At 47.0% G+C, this 23,326-nt stretch overlaps 1 protein-coding gene across 4 annotated transcripts in view; it reads left to right on the plus strand.

Annotated features, from left to right (window-relative positions):
* Nucleotides 1-23,326, plus strand: part of PALM2AKAP2 (PALM2 and AKAP2 fusion) — a 446,433-nt gene that overhangs the window by 325,643 nt on the left and 97,464 nt on the right. Inside the window, exon 1 of one of the 4 annotated variants that reach the window (XM_013053848.2) lies at nt 13,894-14,061. The exons of the other annotated variants lie outside the window; for them this stretch is intronic. The gene's annotated coding sequence lies outside the window, so the exon portion shown is untranslated. Of the gene's footprint in view, nt 1-13,893; nt 14,062-23,326 lie in introns of those variants that run through there. 4 annotated transcript variants of the gene reach the window in all.

Here is a 23,326-nt window from a genome sequence, read left to right on the forward strand (position 1 = left end):
CTTATGAGGGGCTCATGGGCAAGGACCAAAGTCTACAGAGGAAGAAAAGGTACAGAGAGCCTAAGCAACTCGTCCAAGGACACAGAAAGGAGTCTCAGAGCACAGATCTAACCAGGCAGCCCCTGTTCTTTCTTTTTTTTTTTTTTTTTAATATTTTATCTATTTATTTATCTGACAGAAAGAGAGAGAGAGATCACAAGTAGGCAGAGAGAGAGGGGGAAGCAGGCTCCCTCCTGAGCAGAGAGCTGGGTGCAGGGCTCCATTTCAGGACCCTGAGATCACAGCCTGAGCCAAAGGCAGAGGCTTAACCTACTGAGCCCCCCAGGTACCCCCAGCCCTTATTGTTTTTTTTTTTTTTTAAAGATTTTATTTATTTATTTGACAGGCAGAGATTACAAGTAGGCTGAGAGGCAGGCAGAGAGAGAGGAGGAAGCAGGCTCCCTGCCGAGCAGAGAGCCCGATGCGGGGCTCGATCCCAGGACCCTGGGATCATGACCTGAGCCGAAGGCAGAGGCTTTAACCCACTGAGCCACCCAGGCGCCCCCCAGCCCTTATTCTTAATGACTACTCCACACTGTTTTGCTTGGGAGCACAAAATGACTGCACTATGTATGCAAATGTATAAAGTAGGTCTCATAGCCCCTGATCAATAAGGGAGCTTTTATGTAGTTCTGTTTGCATTTGTTCTTCAATACAAAGCTGGAGTTTACCTGGTGGGATCAGAGTCGATTTCATCGCTGGGATCTGGTTGGTTTTCACACTTTGCCCTTGGGCCCTCATCCCATCAATGTTCTGATTACATTTTTGTTATCATTCTATTGTGATGATTCATGAATATGATAAAACAGAACTGCCTCTTCAGTAACTAAGGGAAGCTGGGCCCACAGTGAATAAATAGACCTTTCATGCAACCTGGAGAAATTCAGCCTATGGGTGTCCTGCAGTATCTATTAGAAAACCCGCTGTCCCCACCATGTCTGAGCTTAGGACAGTTTCTTCATTTAGTGTTGCCTAAGGTACCTGCACTTCTCTGTTATACAGCATTTGTTGGCTTTTAGGTAAAAAATCGGTTTATCGAATGTTGTTTTGTCTACTTTTACATGAGGTGCATTTATTTATTTATTTGACAGCAAGAGAGGGAACACAAGCAGGGGGAGTGGGAGATGGAGAAGGAGAAGAAGGCTCCCCGCTGAGCAGGGAGCTTGATTTGATACTTGATCCCAGACCCTGGGATCATGACCTGAGCCAAAGGCAGATGCTGAAGTAAGTCACCCAGGCACCCCAGAGATGTACCATATTTAAACAAATTCAAATGTTGAAGGTGATTTTTTTTTTCAAATTAATGTCACTAAATCTTCTGGAAATTTTTAAAAATCAAAGCTTATTGAAAGTTGAGAAATAAACAAACATTCATCCAGGAGGAGTCACTCCTTTTTTTTTTTTTATTCTTGAAATGCTGTAAATATGTTGGTTCTTGCGAACAAAACCCAAATATGAAAAAATTTCCAAGTTTATATTAAGTGTATCCCATGAGTGACAAAGGGAAGTCTTTCTTAAGAGAAATGGTCTTGCAAAAGAGGTAGAGAATCTTTTTCTTTTTCATATTAAAAATGCATCCTGTTTCTAAGCATTTTTTTCATGGTATTGGAAAGTTTGTTAAAATAAACCCTTTTCGGGACACCTGGGTGGCTCAGTTGGTTAAGCAGCTGCCTTCGGCTCAGGTCATGATCCCAGCGTCCTGGGATCGAGTCCCACATCGGGCTCCTTGCTCCGCAGGGAGCCTGCGTCTCCCTCTAACTTTGCCTTCCACTCTGTCTGCCTGTGCTCGCTCTCACTCGCTCTCTCTCTGACAAATAAATAAATAAAATCTTTAAAAAATAATAATAATAAAAATAAAATAAAATAAACCCTTTTCCCCCAGGTGGACTTCATCAGGCTTTTCTTGTCCTATGACAGTCTTGACGCACCTTCCTATTTCCTCTTCCCCTCTCACCCTTTTTCCCTCCCTTCCTCCCTCTCTCCATGCCCCGCCCCTTCCTTCCTCCCTCCCCCCTTTCCTCTCCCCCTTACTTCTTCATTTCTTTCTTCTCTTCCTGATTTGTCCTCCCATTCTTCCCCAGCATGCGCTAAGGGCCAAGCACTATTACTAGACCTACATTATTTTATTGAACACTCACAGCGACACCGTGAGGCAGGTACCCTCCTGGTCCCACCGGTGGTACAACAGATGCAGACATCAGTGCTCTGAGGAGTTAAGTGACTTTCCCAAGGTCACAAAATCTGTAGAGTGGAGTTGGGATTCAGTCTGAAGTCTGTAATATTCCAGAGCCCACAGGTAATGCTTTCTGTACAACGAGGATGCATTTCTTTTATAATTGGGAAAATAATTTATTTATTTATTTACTTACTTATTAGGGAGCAGGGAGGGGCAGAGGGAGAGAGAATCCCAAGCAGACTCCACCCCACAGTGCAGAGCCCATCACGGAGTCAGTCTCAACAACCCCAAGATCGTGACCTGAGCTGAAATCAAGTGTTGGACTCTACACCAAATGAGCCGCCTGGGCACCCCCAAATACTTTCATTAAAATTTAACAACAGGAAAATATTTATGATCCTGTAGGAGAAGGGTTTAGTCAAGAACTCATCCGATCTAAGACCACTCTGGCTCTTTCGACCAAACATCGGGAAATTTCAGAGTACAGACTGGCACCAATACATCATAAGTAGCTACGCCCACTGAGAATCTGAATGGTAGGTTCTGTGGATGTCGTGAGCATTAACTCATCCAACGCTCACCGCGGGCTGGCAATATAGATACTGTGTAACTGTCCCGATTTTAAAGACTGGGAAAGTCATCCATGGAAGGTTCCACCTGTGGATCTCCTGCCTGTGGTCGTGAGTGTTGATCCTTTTCTCAGAAAAGTTGAGCCTGTTAACTTCACAAGCAGCCATTCACTTGGATTCAGATCCAGAGCAAAGACCAAAAACTATGCTTTCCTCATGGAGGGAATCAATAACTTCCCAGCCACACATTTTTTGCTTAAGTGATGTGTCTGAAAAGACTGTTTGTGATTAAGGGAATGAAAGAGAGAAGAGTGACCCAGGTCATAGGAAGGGAAAAGGAACAGCCATGGTAAATGTTAGAAATGTGAGGGTTGTTGATCCTTTCATATGAAATACGAAATTCTTCTTAGAATTTGCCTTACAGTCTAGTTTATTTGGGGTTTTATTTTTTTATTTTATTTTTTTTTAAAGATTTTATTTATTTGACAGAGAGAAAGATCACAAGTAGGCAGAGAGGCAGGCAGAGAAAGAGGGGGAAGCAGGCTCCCTGCTGAGCAGAGAGCCCGATGCGAGGCTTGATCCCAGGACCCTGAGATCATGACCTGAGCCAAAGGCAGCGGCTTAACCCACTGAGCCACCCAGGCGCCCCATTATTTGGGGTTTTAAAAGTGCAAATTTTTTTTAACCTAAAAGTTTAAGAACTATTATATTCAGTGTGCTTTAAAAAGTTATTTTTGTGAGTTGGTCTTTTGTGTGTTTAGAAAGAAATTTCCTAGAAACCTACTCAGATGGGGACCAGTTCAAAAGGGCATTTTAGTGTAGTGATTTATGATCAGAATGTTAGTGGACAGAGTGACAGGGGCTGAAATCTTCAAGTGGTGAGGGAGGAGAGTTCACCGAGAGAGAAGGACAGCAGTTGGAGGAAACAGCAGGGAGAATGCCCATCCCCTCTCCAGGCTCGGTGGTCCTAGAGAGAGAGAGGCACCTGCCTGATGGTCCCCATATCCCTAACACATGCAGTGATGCTTTCTACACAGCACGATCTTAATAAATATCTGTAAAGGGATGAATGATTGAATAAGAAGAATTTTAATTTTGGCAAGAGGAACCCCTGGAGAGTGGTTTAGGAGGCGAACCCCTATACACTGTGAAAGCAGACAAGATGGGGGAGAGGCCGAAGACAGAGATGCCTGTTAAGAGACCAGGAATTGGTCCAGGCAAGAAAGGAGGCAGGACTAGACCTGGCAGAGGCGTTGGGGACAGTAGGAGAAACCACAGTGGCTGGACCTCTGGGAAGAAGAGGGCAGGGGTGGCTCTAGGGACCGCAGGACCTTCAGTCAGGAAATGGAGGGAAGGTGAGGGGCAGGAGCCACGTATGGAGTTTGGCTGGAGTAAGTGGCTTTGATGGGTCCTTAAGGGAAGACACTAAACTCTAGGTAGGACTTAGGGAGCACTCGATAGAATGTCTCTATCTAGGGAAAGGTCAGGATAATGGAAATGGAGGGAAGAAGCCTGTGCTTGGGCAATGGCAGCCTTGGGGACAGGCTGAGAAAGAGGCCCTTGAGGGAGAGGAGTTGGACAGGCTGGGGCGGGTGAGAAGGGCTTTCTGGGTGAAGGAAAGAGCGTGAGGTGGAAGGAGTTGTGGTTGTTTACTGTTTGCTTTAGCAATGATGACAATACAGAGGAGCCAAACTTACAACCAAGAACTTTACTTTGGCCCGAGAGAGAGCAGGCCTGTGTTTGAGTCCTGACTCTGGCCCAGTCTTGCTGGGTGGCTCTGTGTAAGTTCTGTCCCCGACCTAGGATTCATTTGCTTCACTCACAACAACCACTGCTGAGTTCTGACCTTGTAGCCGGCCCTGTGTTTACAGCTTTACGTGCATGATCTCATTATGCTTCCAGCAACCATATATGGTAGAAGCTCTGATCTGCCGCTTACAGGTGAGAGGGTTCTGGAAGACAGCTTTCCCAAGTTCACACAGCGAATAAGGGACAGATCAGGATCCAATCCCTGGCCTCTTGCTCCTATATTTCACGGACACTTGGTTGTGCTGTAAAATGAGGGACGTGGCTTGGGTGACAAGTCCTTTGTACCCCCAGCTCTCAGTCTCTGTCTCTGGCATTGTGAAATGCCCTCCCCCATCCCTAGCACGTACAGAAAATGTTTAAAATAAAAAACAGGAGCAGCAACCGTCCTCTATCTAAACACGCCCGTCCCCGTCTCCATGCCCGCCTATCTTATCTCCAGCAGGCTATAAATTACTTAGCGGGTCCAGCGCCGGGGCACCTCAGTGCCCCAAGCCCTTCATGGGAGTCACCGGCAGTTTTGGGTACGTGGATGCTTTACCCATTTCTGTGATCTGTCAGAATAACAGGCTTCTTAAGGTATTTGAGTGTGCCGTGCCTGCTCCTAAAATTAGCCAGGCAGCAGTCTAAAAAGAAGGAAAAAGAGGGAAGGGGGGTGGTTGGGGAGGTCGGGAGGGAGGAGAGGGGAAGGGGAGGGAGCTGGGGAGAAGCCTTTGACCTGAGCTGGTGCAGAGTGTGGGCGGAGAACATGGCTCTGTGTATTTAGTTGGCTTTACCATTAGCTGTTGTGGCTTTGAAAGTGATTTTACACTGGCCACGGTCCCATCCCCAAAGAAGCTTTAAACATGCTGTCGAAGCAGCGATGGGCATTCTCCATATTTAAAAGATCTTAACACTTTGGAATCTGAGTGGTAGCTGAGGTGAGTAGGTAACTTTGTGCATCACATAAACTTAAACCGCCTTCCAATATAGCTCATCATCTTTGGTGAACTTAGCACTAGGATAACGAATTTCATGTGTTCTGTGTTGTAGAAGGAAAAAGCCTACTTTCTCACTGGATAGTTCTCAATATGAAAACATTTGATGAGGGGCACCTGGGTGGCTCAGTGGGTTAAAGCCTCTGTCTTTAGCTCAGGTCATGATCCCAGGGTCCTGAGATGGAGCCCCGCATTGGGCTCTCTGCTCAGGGGGAGCCTGCTTCCTTTCCTCTCTCTGCCTGCCTCTCTGCCTACTTGTGATCTCTGACGGTCAAATAAATAAATAAAATCTTAAAAAAAATAAATAAAACATTTGATGAGTCAGAATCTGCTGGGAAAATTACTTCTGTGATAATCAGAATTATTTAAGATGTCAAAGTGTAGTCTTTCTCCACCCCTAATGGTACTAAAGAGCCTTAGGATTCTTTCCGTAAATGAACAAACAGCCTCTGAACAGAAGTTCAAGGGAAAACTTGAGAATTCCTGGGAAAATCTTACAGTCCCATTTTGTAAAAAATTAAAAATAGCAGCACCTGGGTGGCTCAGTCAGTTAAGCAGCTGACTCTTGGTTTTAGCTGGGGTTGTGATCTCAGGGTCATGGGTTCAAGCCCCGAGTCGGGCTCCATGCTCAGCACAAAGTCTGCTTGAGATTCTCTTTCCCTCTCCCCTCTGCCCCTCTGCGCTCTCTCTCTCTCTCTCTCTGAAATAAATAAATAAATCTTTAAGAAAATAGAAAAAAACCTAAAAAATAACTGCATCTCTTACCTAAAATTGAAAAGGAATCGAACAGCTCTGGAAAGAAAGTAGTTTAGCATTTCAAACACAGATCATTAATAAGAAGCAAATCCACTGAGTTTACTCAGTGAAGACTGTCCTGGGCATTGGGGGCACTATTTCCCAGCATCCTGTGAACGCACTGTGCACGGCTCCAGTATATTGGGCATATTTTCTGTTTTTCAATGCCATGCTTTAAAAATGACCCCATTTCATGCTTTGTCTCCAATAGGGCATAAACTCTGGAATGTTTAGTACATTTTTTTGAAGTAATGGCTATACCCAATGTGGGGCTTGAACTCATGACCCTGAGACCAAGAGATGCTGCTATACCTACCAACCCAGCCAGGTGTCCCTAATAGGTTTTTAAAATGATATACTTGGGTAGCTCAGTGGGTTAAGCCTCTGCCTTCAGCTCAGGTCATGATCTCAGGGTTCTGGGATTGAGCCCCGTATTGGGCTCTCTGCTCAGCAGGGAGCCTCCTTCCTCCCCTCTCTCTGCCTGCCTCTCTGCCTGCTTGTGATCTCTGTCTGTCAAATAAATAAATAAAATCTTAAAAAAAAAAAATGATTCACTTGTTAAATGAGATAAAATTCTCAGCCATGAAACAAAGAATCTGCCCTCGGAGAGCTTTGTTGTTGTTACATACCAAAGTGATACATGAGTAACGTTCTTGTCATTAGCACGTGAGCTTCAAGGACTCTGGGACTAAGGATATGGGACCCACAGTTGTCCCATGAAGCCATCAGCACCTTCTCACTTCCCATACCAGGGGACTCTGTCCTCTGTGCCCTCTCCCTTCCCTACCTGCCTTTCCCCTCCACCAATAGAGTTTTTCCTTCCACCCTTCCCAACGCAGGGCGTCCCACATTGTTGCTTTTCATTGAAGATTTTAGTTTGGAATACTGTCTGACATTCTCTCTCGGCTACCGTGTAATGGTATATCACAACGGCCAATCTGGATGATTCGATCTCAGTTTGTCCTTGGAGAGAAGTCAGGGTCCAACTGCAAGGTGGGACCTTCTAAAGAAAGACCATGAGATGGGCAAAACTTGCGTTGGTTCTGGAATGTGTCATTTGCAGGCTTCCTAAAGGTCTTTTGAAAAAAAGAGTCTCAAACAGCAGGCAGGAATGTAATCAAGTCACCATTTCCTTGGGTTAGAAAGTTTGGCAAAGGAGAGGCCAAGTGTGAGGATGCAGGAAAAGGAAATAAATGTGGAAGAGGCAGGGAAGGAACTCAGCGGGGCACAGGGAGCCAGAGACCCTGGAGAGGAAAGGAAAAAAAGGCAGGCATTACTAAGGAGGCCCCGAATGAGAGTAAACATGGTCTAAGAGCCAAGTGTTCTCGGATGACACGGTCCCTGTCTCTGTGTCCATGAGCTCTCTCCTTCTCCAGCCTCTCTCTGTGTCCACCCCAGGTGCCTCCCAAACCAGGCTGGGTAACAGAATCATGTGGAAAGCATAAGCAAATACAGATCCTGGGCCTCAGGGAAACAAAGCCCCAGTGTTTTCTCCAAGCTACTCTTGAGGTGAGCTAGCTTGGGAAACACTGATCTGCGGTCTTTAGAGCTGACTACCACTTAGCAACCAGGTCTGACCTTGACCCATGTCAGTCTTATGTGTTGGACATTCAAAAAGTTGGTAGTTAAAATGTACTATGGATGGGTCATCCCTTCTATGAAAAATCCACACTTCTAGAGAGATGCCCTTTCTGCCTTTAAATGAGAATCAGGGGTCAGTGGAGAAATGGCTTAAGTGGGAAGCCACAGACATACAAAGCATCCGGATGAACAAGGTAAAACCACTATTTGGTTGAGAAAGCAAGCAAATGACCTGTGTGAATCCTAGGAGCTGGTTGATTGGCTGTTCCAAGTCCTATAGCCAGCAGGGATAAATTGTTCTTTTTTACTTAAAGTAAAATTATTTGAACCCCTACTCACAAATTAGAAGATGTCCAGTGCCTGCCCCATATATTTTTTTAAAGTTTTATTTATTTGACAGAGATCACAAGTAGGCAGAGAGGCAGCAGAGAGAGAGGAAGGGAAGCAGGTTTCCTTGTGAGCAGAGAGACTGATGCGGGGCTGATCCCAGGATCCTGAGGTCATGATCTAAGCTGAGGGTGGAGGCTTAACCCACTGAGCCACCCAGGCATCCCCCAATCCATTATTTTTATGGGCTCTTAACTCAAGTGATTAACTCAAGTGGCGTGGGGCGGTGGGGGGTGGTGTGGTGGTTAGTTCTTCTGGTCGCTCCTTGTTCTGATTTCTTGTCTGACGTCTTCATCTCGTATCCATCTTGTCTGATATTCACCCTGTACCAAGCCTCATACAAGCCCCTTGCCTTTGGTTCTCCAAACAAATCCTGTTTTAAAAGGTCTGCAGGTTACAGAAATACTTACATCACGACACAGCATGGCAAACAACTTTAAAAGTGTCTATTAAATATTCTCTTTCTTTTTAGCCTTATCAGTGATCAGGAATTTTTCATCCACTGACTTCTCCCCACCACCCCAATCTCTCATCTGACTCCCTAGATTTTATAAACTTCTGAATTCCCAAAGAGAATTGCACTTGAGCACTGTATGAACATTTTTTATCCCCAGAGATAGCTCCAAATTGTCTTCTGAATTTACCGATTTATTAATCATCAACAAAGTACAACAGTCACTTAATTTTACCAATTTATTAATCATCAACAAAGTATAACAGTCACTCAATTTTCATCATTCCCTCACCAAAAACAAATAAAATTTGTATTTCATGTATTTACCAATTTCATAGATAAAATATATTATCCCTGTATTTTTGCTTGCATTTCTTTAATTATAAAGAGTTTGAGCATATTTTTTTAAGTTCCATGGCCAGTTATATTTATTCATCTATAAACTATTAAGTTTTTTTTCTTTTGGGTATTTAGTGATTTTCTTCAGTTTTCTTATTGATTTGTAAGAACTCTTCACATATTAGAATCGTAACTCATTGTTATGTATGTTGCAAATACTTCCCCCTGTTTGTTTCTTCTCTTAGATTTTCAGTTGTACATCTGGTCCCATGGAGATGTCCTTGGGATTGGGATCCTTCCTAACTTCCCAAAGGCTTTACCTGTTGCTTGGTGGGAAAGCTGTATAGATCTAGAGCTGTTGGTTAAAGCGGGGCCAACCTTTTTGGTGTTGGTTTTGTTTCCTTTGCCCTGCCCCCTCCCCCGCCTCTTCCTTCTCCTCTTCCTTTTTCTTAGCAAACTTTTATTTTTGGTGAGACACATTTAACATATGAGGATTGCACCCAGCTGATGTTTTTGATGTCTCTCCTTGCTAGAAGGGAGAAGTGGCAGATTCTCATTTATGATGGGCCAGTCTTGGGCTCTGTTTGGGTTTGCAAATCACTTCTCTGAGCCACTCACAAGTCTTTTTTTCAACTTCTGCTCTTCTCAGGATGGAGGCATGTTGCTACTGATAGACCATTATTTGCTGGATTTGGTTCCTTTTGCTCAGTTTGAGAAGAAAGAAGAGGTTTTGTCAAATTGTGTCTAAGCTGATTTCTTTCCCAAACACTAACATTTACTTTTAGTCTTTCTTTCTTTCTTTCTTTTTCTTTCTAAGATTTTTTTTAATTTATTTGACAGACAGAGAGCACAAGTAGGCAGAGAGGGGGGAAGCAGGCTTCCCGCCGAGCAGAGAGCCCAGTGTGGGCTCGATCCCAGGACCCCAAGATCACGACCTGAGCCGAAGGCAGAGGCTTAACCCACTGAGCCACCCAGGAGCCCACTTCTGGTGTTTCTTTAGTGTATATTGTATTTCTTGGGTTCTGTTGAGACCACTCTTGGTCAGGGCCAACAGCATGGCAGATGCAAACGGAGCAGAAATGTACACTAGGTCATAGCAAAAGAAATCCTGAGTTCTCCTGTTAAGCAACATTTCCATAGGTTTTGTGTCCTAGATGGTGTAGGGCCTTTGGGAACATTTAACATTTGGACATCCCAACTAGATTTTTCACCCCGCAACATTAATAGCCCTTTCTTTGCTTCAAAAGTGCTTCTAAAGTGCATCTAGGGGACATGTCGTGGCTCCCTTTGTTAAGCATCTGTCTTTGGCTCAGGTCATGATCTCTGGGTCCTGAGATCATCTCCCATCAGGCTCCTTGCTGGGGGGGTGGGGAAGGGAGTCTGCTTCTCCCTCTGCCTGTGCTTCCCCTGCTTGTGCTCTTTCTCTCTCTCTGACGAATAAATAAATAAAATCTTTCAAAAAAAAAAAAAAAGTGCATCTAGGAGACTAAATGGGCTTCTTTCATAAAATATTCTCAGCTCTAATAATCGTTCTCATGGGACGCCTGGGTGGCTCAGTAGATTAAGCCGCTGCCTTCAGCTCAGGTCATTATCTCAGGGTTCTGGGATTGAGCCCCCGCATGGGGCTCTCTGCTCAGCGGGGAGCCTGCTTCCCCCTCTCTCTCTGCCTGCCTCTCTGCCTACTTGTGATCTCTCTCCCTCAGCCTGCTTCTCCCTCAGCCTGCTATTCCTGTGCTTGTGTTCTCTCTCTCACTCTATTTCTGATAAACAAATAAAATCTTAAAAAAAAAAAAAAAAGTTTTCCTAGCCATGACCCCATAGGTTCAGACTTAGTAGGTAAATGTGGGGCCAGGGAATCTGCATTTTGGTAACTGTAGTGGTTCTCATGTCTGTGGTTCTTAGTGCTGGCTTCGAGTCTGGGGCCAGATTCGCAGCCTCAGCCATGTTGACAGTTGGGACACAATAATCCTTTGTCCCTGAGGGTACTGTTTAGCAATGTCCCAGGCTTTACCTATTAGATATCAATATATCTTTATAACATTATAACTATCACAAAATCTCCGCCATTGTAATAATTGTAACATTGTTATAACAATCAAAAATACATCAGTCAAAAATATCTCCAGACATTCCCAACATGTCCTCTTGGTGGTCAAATCACCCTTGACTGAGAACCACTGACTGAGGGGTAAATAAATGAGAAAATGCTAATTAGGAACAGTTTTTACTTCCACATGCAGACGTTCATACCCGTGATTTCACTGAACAAATTAAACAAATATTTCTAGAACCTGGCATGTACCAAGTGTTTTTATATTAAAAAGTGTTTAATCATGTCTACTTCTTTAACACCTTATAAGATGGAAGAAAAGAAAATTTTCTTGTAAATTAATATCTATATTGAACATGGACTTTTCCTAAATTAATATTCCCAATAGTTGTCTGGAAGATAGACCAGAACTTTAAAATTCACAGAATAACAGAAAATTAATATTAATTTAATATTTATTTATATTTCTATTATTTATATTTCTATTAATTTACTATTAATCAATATTAAAAGTAATATTAAATTAAAATTAATATTAACATTGGGGCTCCTGCATGTTGCAGTTGGCTAAGCAGCTGACTCTTGGTTTCAGCTGAGGTTGTGATCTCAGAGTTGTGAGATGAGCCCCAGGTTGGGCCCTGTGCTCAGTACAGAGTTTGTTTAAGATTCTCTCTCCCTCTCCCTCTGCCCCTGCCGCCTGTGCACATACTTTCTCTCTCTCTCTAAAATAAATAAATAGAAATCTTTTAAAAAATGAACACTAACACTGACATCGCTTTCAGAAAGATGTAATCCAGCCGGTGTGATTTGCTGTGCTCTCTAACAATGAAACAAATTTGATTGATAAACTTTACATTTATTCAAATTTAGAAACATAAGAAAGAGTCATGACACACCTGCCATGTTACTGTTTCTAAAACCTCACCTCTGCTGTCCGTTTAGAATCTTTCCTTTGAGAGTCTGTGGTCCATATAATAAATAACTCGACCCAAACACCCTCAGTTCCGTGGGAGTTTTTCATGTGTCACTAAAATGGTAAAAATAGAGCCTGATGTAGGGCACTCAGATATTTAACTCCTTAAGTCAGGGGCAGGAGGAGCTACAAGGAAGGAAGGAAAGACGGAGCGAGAGAAGGGAAGGAGGGAAGAAAGGAGAGATGGAAGGAAAAAGAAGGGGAGAGAGAGAACAGGAATTGACTGAGGAAGCTCTGTTATCTCAGACCACGGATCAGTTAAATTCTATTGAAATTCAAGAGTGGAGACCTACCAGAAGGCTGGTGAAACAATTCCCAAGTAGCAAGAAAAAGAAGCCTATTGACATTCCAGAACCCTGAGGAGAACAAGGGACCTCTCCATTTTGGACTTTAGCCCCTCCCCCAGCAGAGGTGTGACTCAAGCTCAAGACTGGAAAGATGCCTTTTCTCCAGAGGGTTCTGTTGTCAACGTGTCATTAGCGTGGACAGGCTTTCTGAGCAGTTCCTGATGATATCATTTCTTTGTATGGGAGATGGAGGCCCTTTGTGAATTAGCAAAGAAGAACTGGACCAGCAGCTGTCTTTTCCTGCCGAGTCTGGCAGCACAACTGATTCTCGGGAGAGGACCCCAGGACCTTGGCCAGGGGTTCCGAAAGAAGCAGGCCTACCTAGAATGGAAACTCCAAGGAGAGTGAGGGGCTCTGACTTGCAAAGCTGGAGAGAGAATAAATAGGAAACCGAAAACCCCCATCATTCCCCATGGAAAGTTGAATTTAAGAAACCTGGCATTTTATTATTTTCCTCTGCAGAGATGGAGCAGAGGAAGATAAGTGCTCGCTTTTTAAACGTGCCGTGTTCTGTGTGCGGTGTTTTCTGTGCGTGTCCTCTGAGGATTTCGAGACAGTCCCTTCTCAAAGGGTCATTAACATTATTTAAATATTCATGGTGGGGGAGGGGATTACAGACTGAAATTTCAGACCGCTGGAGAGTGAGGGACGGCTGGCCACGAGCCTAATGGAGCCCCACCGTGTGTATCAGCTGCCTCCTTCCCCACCGCTGGCTTTGTTAACTCACGCGCTGTGACACCAGGCCGCCGGCTGCCACAGTGGGGAGGGCAGCCTGAGGGCTCTGGCTAGCCGGAGCGCCGGAAACATCCCTGTCCACACCTCGGCCTCTGGGCCATATCGGGGAGAGCGCCAAAACACAGGGAGACCTCATCCCTGTCACCAAGACAGACTTCCTCACCGCGGCCAGTGGTGGTACTTCCCCGGGGACCATCGTCGTCGTGCTGGGTAAGACAGGAAGGATCGCTCCCATCCCGGGCAGGAGGAGCTCAGCGGCTCCTGGCATCGCGAGCGCGCACCGGCACCCACACGGTTCCACCTACCCCCCCACACACACACACACATGTGTACACCAACATGCGTACGGCTGTGCACACGCCGACACGCCCACCCGCACGCTGACCCGGGTCTCCATCCCGAGACACAGAGCCCTCTCCCCAGTTAGGAAATCACACAGCTTCCCTGGCCCGGTGCCTCTATTCATCCACCCTCCATCCCTCCTGTCCATCCATTCATTCATCCCGTGGTTTCTCAGTTTGTGCTTGGATTCCACCAAAGCCACAGAGAGGTGTGGGTGGATGGGGAGGGCACGTGGAAGCGGAGGGGCGGCCCGCGGGCGGCGGGCGGCGGGCGGCGGGGAGGGGCGGGGAGGAGGCGGGCTCCAGCGGCCGGCGGGCGGCGCTCCCAGCCCTCCAGCTCGTCTGGCGCGGGAGGCTCCAGGCAGACGCGCTCGCCCCGCTCCGGGGCTGCCGCTCGTCTTCGCCGGAGTCTGTGGACGCCCCAGCCGGGAGGCAGGGGCCGAGCGGGAGCGGAGCTCGAGGACTGTGTCCCCCGGGATCCTGCGCCCAGAGGTGGGTGGCCCAGGCTGGGGGTGCGGCGACCCCCGACACCACATCTCCAAAGAGCTCTCCTGATGTAGGGGTTCAGGCGTGGTGGGAGGAGGGTGGCCTGGGAGGGGCTGCAGATCTGGGGAGTCCTCAGAAGGATCGCGGACTTTAAAGGGCTTTTATGGCCTTGCTTAGAGGAGCGTGTGCTGGGAGGGGGCCTGGCTGGGAAGGGCTGTGGCCATGTGGCTTTGAATTCCTAGGTTTGGGGGAGGGCCGAGCCTTTGGCCGCTTTATTCAGTACTTAGTTATATGTGCTTTGAAAAATAAACTTAGGGCTCTTTCTCCTGCCCCCCCCCCCACAACCAAACACACACACACACACACACACACACACGCACACACGCACGGGCGCGCTCGGGCTGTAGAGGAAAAGCGAGGAGTATCTAACGGCTAGCCCATGGCCACCCCTCCGGAACCGGGAGCAGCAGAAGATGGAACCACCGGTTCGGCTCCCGAGGAAGACAGGAGTCCTTAGATGGCAGCGCTGGGGGGTTGGGGAGCTCAGGGGGTGTGCCGGGAGCCCGAGGCAGGGAAGGGCCAGCTCCCGGACCTGCCAGAGCCCCGCAGACTAGATTTGCGAGCTGCGCTCCAGAGGCCATGCGGAGATGGAGGGGTACGCGCTGAGCCTGGAAGTTTGGCCTGAGGCTGAGACCCCGGCTGCTAGGATCCGGTATTTTATCCTGGATAAAGCGTCTCTTTGGGCCTTGTGGAGACACTTTGGGGAGTGGGATGTGTGGATCGTGCTGTGCTGGTGAACTCTGAGCAAACGGTGCCGGTAATGGGAGGGGGGGGGTGTGTGGGGTGCCGTAAGCATGCCTTCAGAGAGGAGAGCCAGGAGATCCTGGTGGCCCTGAGCAATTCTGGAGAAACATAGCCGGGGACGGGGGGGGGGGGGGGGGGGGGGGGGGACACTGAATGGAAGTCCGTGAGTCCCGGAACCTGCGGAGGAAGGCCCGGCTGGGCAAGGGAGACTTGAAGGCTAAGGGTGGCTGCATACAGTGGGGGAGCTGGATGGGCTAGACAGGCAGCGGGTTACTGAGCTCCCTGCCCTCAGGACAGACATTGCCAGCCCTGGGGAGCTCTCCCTAATCCTCAAAAAGGGGGAGTCCTGTAGAGGGAGTTCACTCATTTGGAGAGATGGTGGGTTGTCGCTTCAAGCCAGTTTCCCGTGTGGGGTGGTATTGGTTTGGCTCCCAGAGGTTGTGTGGTCAGACTTGGACAAATCTGCACCCTTCTCTGTAGCGGTTTTAAGTGCAGCGCCCATAGTTTGGGCAAGCTTCCTTCCCCACTCTTAAATGTACTTACCTTTGAGAAGAGTGTGCACACACATATCTCTCTATGTATATCTCTCTATGGCACATCTCTCTATGGTACATCTTTGAATCCGGGAAGCAAATTCCCAGGGGAAGCAACCTGCCCTCTTAACGTGTTCACTGGACATGTTCACTGGCATATGGGGGGCCACCGCCCACTATTGTAATACCAGAAGATCTGTTTCCTCCGTTCTGTTCTCATTAAAGAGAGAGTTCACTTACGCATCACACTTTTCTTCCTGGAAATGGTCCTAATTTAATTAAACATTCTCTCTTTCTCCCAGCCTGGCAGCATCCCCAATATTCATCAATAACATTTCAGAGTAGCATGTCTAGAAATGATGGCTATCTCTGAAGGAGTTTCCTCTGTTGCGTTAAACATACAGCCCTTAAGAATTAAGACTTGCCCTAACACACCTTCCAAACAGCTGTCCATGGCTAGCTTTCTCCTGCCCAGTTTTGACACAGGCTCTTTGCTCCGAGGACAGCTTCTCCTTTGAATGGGTGTCCCATTGGGTTATGTAGGTCCTGCAGTTATTTTGGGCTGCACTAATAAAATGAGCCAAGAGCCAAGAAAAATGAAAGTAAACCTCTCTGGGTCTTGCAGTCTCTTCCGTGGTGGACTGTGTGCCGTTAGGTGCTGACATGTTTCTCTGGCAGTGAGAAGAAGAAGAAATTCACTTCAGTGTCTTTCTGGGATGCTGGGGTACTGGTGTGAGAGGGTGGCCAGGCTCTGAGATGGGAACAGACCTTTTAAAATACCCATTGTTTCATCATTCTGGCATGACAGTTGGCACGACTCTTTGCCTGCAGAGTTCAGGGTAGTGTGGCCAGAGATCATTTCACTTCCATCAGTGGCTCATTCTGACTCAGGAGCCTCGGGATCTCAGGGTAATAAGATGAAGCAGGTTGTCTTAACTTGGTATCAAGTGAGGGAAAAAATGATCCCTTGGTTGTTTTATTCGAAAACTTCCCTATTTTAGTATGGAATTAACTATTAAATATTACTTTTAAGAAATGCTAACACCCTCGACTTTCTGCTTAATTAGGAGAATTGTCTTGGTAGCATCATTAGAGATTTGATTGACTCCTAAAGCTCCCGTCTCTCAGATTTCTATCACGGATGTCATTACAAGTCTCTACTTATTAAGATAAGGAGAGATGTTTCAAGTAAGAATGAAATCAAATTTGGGTGGAGGTTATATTGAGGAATTTAAACAATTGAAACAGGTGCGTGTTGAAAGTTACTTCTAAAGACCACAAGTGTGATGGTATAGTTCCAGTCTTTAATTTTATGCATGTCTCATCTCTGGTAGAACTGGTGATCAATCTTGAAGTAGCCTGTGGAATGACTGCTCTTTGATCGTGAGAAACAGGAGTCACCCTTTGTTTAGGTTATTGGTCAGGGATCCTGTACCAGCTATTGGAAACTTGAACCGATTAATTCATGTGCTTATCAGGTTCAACAGTTTTAGTAAGTTTTGCCAGGAAATGGCGTCATTTTCTTTATACTGTGTAAACTCTACACTGATGGATAGATTTCTCTGTGAAGCTAAAATAGCTTAAGGTTGGGGGTTCCTCATTGGCACCAGCCTTACCCATCAGCATGTTGAGTTGCTTGGGCCCTCGGGTTTTGGTGCCTCCATGATCCATGGTGATGAGATCCAGACTCTTGGTAAGAGAATCCCCTTTTAAGAACATCTGTGACTACTGTTCAGTTTTGGACCTTTTTCTCAGGGAGAAATTATAGATTTTGCCTATGTGATTTTTTAGTCACACCTGATGAACCAGGATACTTAAGAAATGAAGTACTCTAAGTAATATACGTTTAAACCTAAGTTTTTAAAAATTTGTTTCAACTGTTGCTGATACAAAGTGCGTTTCTAAGATATAAAGAATGGCTATCTTGCCCCTGATTGCTCTTTGCCTTGGTGACTTTACTGTGGTGAACATATGGTTGTCCTTCCGTCAACAGTTTAGGACTTTGTAGTCTCCATGTGATGTCAGCAGAAAGACAAATTATGAATTATGGGAGTGCAGAAGCGTCATTGTGGAATCCACTCCAGGACGGCCCCTGGAGACTGGCTTTTGAGGAAACAATCCCACCATAAATACCATTTCTGTTTTTGCCCCGCTGTCTGGAAAATTGAGTGCCAGGAGAATGAATGAATCATGAGCTTTCCTTTGCCTCCAGTAACAACAAGATGTGCTTTCTCCAGGTTTCGGCCCAGGGTTCTTTTCACCTGTTGAAGTGAATTCTGAGATTGGGGAGATACAAGAGAGAACAGACCCTTCTCCCAAAGGTTCTCCTCGGGCCCACCTACCTCTTTCCCGTGTAGTGTTTGTCTCTAAAATCTAGGTACACCTGTACTGCCAGGCCTTGTGGGATACCTTCGAGTGGGATCAGGGACAGGTAACTGGTATTGTTCCCATCTCCGTGGAAGTCTCCGAGTGGCCTGATGGGCCATGCCAGTGGAAAGGGGGACCTGCGCAGGCAAAATGCTGTCCGTTTCCTTATCCAGGCGGAAGACAGGGTAAGGTGATGGAGTGTCCCTCAAGTGGGTTTGAGAAGTTGGGTGTTTTTGTTTGGTCTTTGAAGTCTTGGGGGATATGTATCCTGGTTGAGGGGGGCGTGGTATAAATGCCAGGGAAGCCAGGGGAGTGGCAGGGCTCAGTGAGGAATCGATTTCACAGTCCTTTGGTCCCTTCCTTTCCTAGCTCTTTTGGTTGGTTTTGATGTTTGAACAGAGCAGCCTGAGTGAGCAGAGCCCAATACACAGATGCTGTAATGCCGTGGTTATCGGGAACCTCAGCGGGGCCAAAACACATTCGTGCCTTCGTCAAGTTCTCTGTAAGATCTTAGGCATGTCACAGAATTAGAATCTTCGTTCCTTCCCGTCTCAAAACGGGGATGCCAAAGCCTGCCTATTTGAAAACTTGTGCTGAATGAGAGAAGATATGGAAGCACCTTGCATGTGTTGTGTATCTCCCCAAATTGGTTGTTTTCCTAAGTTAACGAAATCTCCTTTCATCTTTTTTTTTTTTAAGATTTATTTATTTAGTTAGTTAGTTATTGAAATCATCTTCAAACACCCAACATGGGGCTCGAACTCACAACCCCGAGATCAAGAGTCTCATGCTCCACCAGCAGAGCCAGAGAGGTGCCCTGAAATCTCCTCTCATCTTTAACGTGGATGCAAATGAACGGTTTTTAAAGTATAATTTACAAAATTCCAGCAATTGTATCGCAGGCTGGCTGTTCATCACTCACACTGATCAGATGGCAGAGCTTTGGGCACAAAGATTCTCTACCTGACCTCACCTCCACCCTCCAACCCCCTTTCGACTTGGGGGGTCTGGCTGACCCCCTTCTCTCTTCATCCTCAAATCACTTGCACTCCAGAGGCTTCTTCCATTTTTTCTTTACTTGCTTCCTCTTTAGGCTTTGAGTTAAATCAGAAATGGCTTCTCATTGGGCAAATGGACCCAAATTTTCAGGAGCCTAATCCTGGGCTTTAAGCTCACTCAGTGACCCGTAATATGATGGATGTCCGTGAGACTCCCTTCCGGAACTCTTACAAGATTCTTTGCTGGCTCTAATGAGTTTACTCGGTCACTAAGATGGGAACAGGGATTCCTGTATTAAGGTAAGAGTTGCAGTTCGGGTTAAAATTAAAACGGTTCTCAGAAGAGCCTGAGAAGCCTGGTCAATCCAGTCCGTTTATGTCTTACCATTTAACTTTACAGATTTGCAGATCTCGATGGGGGGGTGAATTATTAAGTGGCACCATGGTGGGGTGGCCACAACAGAAACATTAATTTTGAGGGAATTTGTGGGCATTGCAAATCATTCTTTTATACAAAGACATGTAAAATGTTTTCTCCACCTCTGGTCCAAAGTTCTCCAGCAGATAGATCCTCTGTGCCGGCCAGCCCTGGGGACTCGACTAGGATGAGCCTGTACATTTAAGGAAGTGAGTCGGTTAGAAATAACTGGGGATTTACAGGCAACATGATTTAAAAAGCAGAATATTGTAGCTCCTGACCATTTGTGATGCCTCTGTGAAGTTTCCTTTTTAGTCACTGTCTGCAGTGGGGGAAGTCCCCCCCGCCCCCTTAAAATGTCCAAGTCAAGTCCAGTGACCTCCCACGGTCTCAACTCTAGTCCTACACTGAAGACCCAGTGTCCGGGGAAATCTGCCTTGTTCCGAGGGGCAGCCTATCGAGATAGGCAGTCTGGCCACGCCAATGTCTATGGAGGGATTCCTAGGTTTTGGTATGGAAAGTCAGCAACCCCCATTTGAGAGGAGCCTGGATGCCGCCTTTTGTTTCCTTGGGGGTTTTTTTGTTGTTGTTTTTTCTAGATATTGCCTTTAAACTAGCTCTGCTGATGACATCAAATAAAGCCTGAGCACTTAATGCCCCAGGACACAAGCCTGCAGTGGATCCAAGCCCCCCCCCCCCCCCCCCCCAAGTGCACCTGCCCAACCCCAGCTGTAACTTAGGAGAGATGGGCATGTGCCCTGGACAGGGTCCCCAGAGCCATTATGAGATCAGGTGATCTGCCCTGACTTGCCTGCCTCAGGTCTTGCCAGTTTTCACTGCTCCCACCCAGAGGTGATTCTGGAAATACTTGGAAAGGTCTGTGGATCCTGCTTGAGCTTTCTGCCCAGCGGAGCCCCTATACTCCTTATCTGCTCTGTAGGCTTGGAGAGAAATCGAGTCAATACATAAAGATAATAAATGCCAGTCCAGAAACATTAGCCTCCCTTTGAACTACCCATGGGTGTATCTTACTGCTTCCCTGGTGCTTTGCTGAGGGGGACCTCGACAATGGCTCTTACAGGGCCTGCTCAGCAGGGATGGGGGAGCCGTTTTTCCTGGGGTGTCACAGGAGGCCGGCCTGGAGGTTTCTGCATGGAGCTTAGAGTGCCCTGGGTTTGTAAGGTGTAGAGAAACTGCCCAGGACTTCCAGGTTTTTAGTTCTTTGTTAGAAGAGTGTGTGTGAGGACCCGGCACCCACTACGCTGAGCACCGGAAAGAGAAGGGGTTCCTAGGTAGGCATCCTCTCTGGAGCGCATGGCCTTCGCAGGATGTCCCTAGTGAACCTGTGGGGCCAGGACTGAGCCAGTGTCCTAGAGCAGACCCCCTGGGGGGAAAGCCCAACTGGTGGGCAGGGGAGGGGGGAGGGGGGACACTAGCTGCTGCTCCCCTCCCCCACTGCCGCCCCATTAGTTGCCTCAAAGGCAAAGCTCTGTGGGGCCTACCTGAGCCCCACACCTGGGTGAAGTGTGTACAGAAGGTTCTAGGAAGGCCCAAGCACATTTTCCTGTAGGCGTTTAACTGACTGCTCTCAGCCTCTATCCCTGACCTGATTGGCTCACGTGATCACGATGTCATTTGCTCAGGGGAATAATGCAGAAACACTTTGTTTGGAGCAGGGCCTCATGTAAATTTTGTGATGCAGCCTGTAAACAGAGAAAGAAACCCATTGTCTAGCCCGTTTTATGTAAAGGTTAGGGGGAATGCCCAAGGAATACATACTAATTTTCTAGAAAGTTGAAGTGCTTCTCAATCCTAAATTCAAAAAGCTCTCTCTGTTTGTGTATTAAAATCGAGGCCAGGGGCGCCTGGGTGGCTAAGTGGATTAAAGCCTTTGCCTTCTGCTCAGATTATGATCCCGGGGTCCTGGGATCAAGCCCCTGCATTGGGCTCTCTGCTCAGCGGGGAGCCTGCTTCCCCCTCTCTCTCTGCCTGCCTCTCTGCCTACTTGTGATCTCTGTCTGTCAAATAAATAAATAAAATCTTAAAAAAATAAAAAATAAAACCGAGGCCTGTGTGCCGTGTGCCGTGTGATTCCAAGGCTATTTTTAGCCTGGCAAATTAATGTTTTGCATTTAGAACATTTTATCCTTGCAAAGGGATTAAAAAAAAAAAAAAGGCAGGAATTCTCCTCTGACACAATTCCAGATGAGCAGAAGCCATTCATTTGGGGAGGAAAATGATCAAACTGTATTGGAAACTTAGATCATATCCAAGGCACTTGTGATGATCCCTATTTGGGATCATTTTTCCTTTAGAAGAAAGCTCAGATTGGTGTTTCACACAGCACAGAGATGGGCCCTGAGTGTGGGAGGCATTGCTTTTGCATGAAATCACAATGTGTACATTGTTTTTAAAATATTCTTTTCATCATATGCTTCATTATCAAAACAATTCACAGCCTCTGGAGGATGACGGATGTTATAGTATCACCCGCATAGAGGGTATAAAATAGAAGAAGGGAGGAAACCCCTCCCTCTCCAACCACTGTTGAGAATGGAATTTCGTTTTCTCTTCTAGGGAATTCCCTACAATCCCCCGGGACGCCTTGATCTTAAGGTTTCCAGGCCTGGTGCTGGTGCTGGGAGGAGCTCTGAGGGAAGGGGAAGGGAATTAACATTTTTTTTTCTCAAGATTTTATTTATTTATTTGATAGAGATCACAAGTAGTCAGAGAGGCAGGCAGAGAGAGAGGAGGAAGCAGGTTCCCCGCTGAGCAGAGAGCCTGATGGAGGGCTCGATCCTGGGACCCCGAGACCATGACCTGAGCCGAAGGTAGAGGCCTTAACCCACTGAGCCACCCAGGTGCCCCAGGAAATTAACTTTTTTTGAGTGCCAGTTGCTAACCTGGTTGCTTTATCTCCACAACTTCTCTTTATCCTTAGAATCACCACCATGTTTCTAACGAGGATCCTGATGTGCTCAGAGGCTGTGGAATCAGCCCAAGGGTCCCACAGCTGCACAGGGTCCTACCCAGCTCCTGTCCATTCCTAAACCAGGGCTATGGGGCCTTGCTGTTCAAAGTGTAGTCGGAGATCCACAGCATTGGCATCATTCAGGAGCTCCTTGAAACTAGAGAACCCTGAGCCCCATTCTAGACCCACTGAAGCAGAATCTGCATTTTAACAAAATCCTCAGGAATTTGTGTGCACATGACAGTGGGAGAAGCTCCCTTACCCAGCTAGGAGGGAGGAAGGTTTGGCAGTTGACACTATGCAAACCAGCCAAGCTTCAAGAGGGGCGAGATTGGTCTTTGAGTGGGGAGGGTGCTACTACGATCCAGTGGACTGCACTAACAGCCAGCAGAGCTCAGCACAGCTCCCCCACAGGGAAGAATTACCCTTCCTGGAAGGTCCAGAGTGCTGCTGTTGTCCATATCTGGAATCCACATCCTGTATGTGTTCCTGTAGCTTCAGATGTATGCAACTCTCCAGCGAAATCTTAAGTGATATCATACAAATTGCAGTACAGTATGCAAATGTGATTCTTTTCCCTGGGACTCGGAAAGCAACAGAGAGTTTAAATTGCAGCATGAAAGATTTCTGTCTGAATTTTGAGAGCATCTGGCTAAGGTACCCAGGAGGCAGGGGAAATGCTTCTGAGGCCAGTACCGAATTGCCCCCGTCACTCCCTCCTTCAACCCATCCTGGCTGGCAACAGTGTCTTTCCTTTCTTAGGTTTACTCCCCAAACTTGTCCAGGCCTCTGTCCTGTTTTTCAGCTCCCAAGCAAGCTGTGTTGGTCATCTGTGCCACCTGGAGCCGGGGTGGGGGTGGGGTGGGGTGGGGGGGTGGTGTGTGGGGGTGGGGGGTAGGGGTGGGGTGGGGAAGGAAGTGGGGGGGGTGGGGGGGAGGCCTCCTTCCTTCTGTCTTTCCTCTCTGCCCCCTGGGATCCGGGCCTCTACCTCTTTCCTCTGTAGCTCCTTTGGCTCTACTCCACTCACTGCCCAACACCCATCCCCTGTCCCTTCCTCCTTCTCTCTCTCTAGATTCTGGTCCGGAACATCTGGAACTCTCTCCCCTCCGGCTCCTCGGTCTCCCTCCTTCCTTTTCTCTCTGTCTTTCTTTTGTAAACAGAACATCAACCGGAATCACAG

Source organism: Mustela putorius, unplaced genomic scaffold, assembly GCF_011764305.1.
Source record: "Mustela putorius furo isolate JIRA1106 unplaced genomic scaffold, ASM1176430v1.1 tig00000580_pilon_pilon_pilon, whole genome shotgun sequence".
NCBI lineage: Eukaryota > Metazoa > Chordata > Mammalia > Carnivora > Mustelidae > Mustela > Mustela putorius.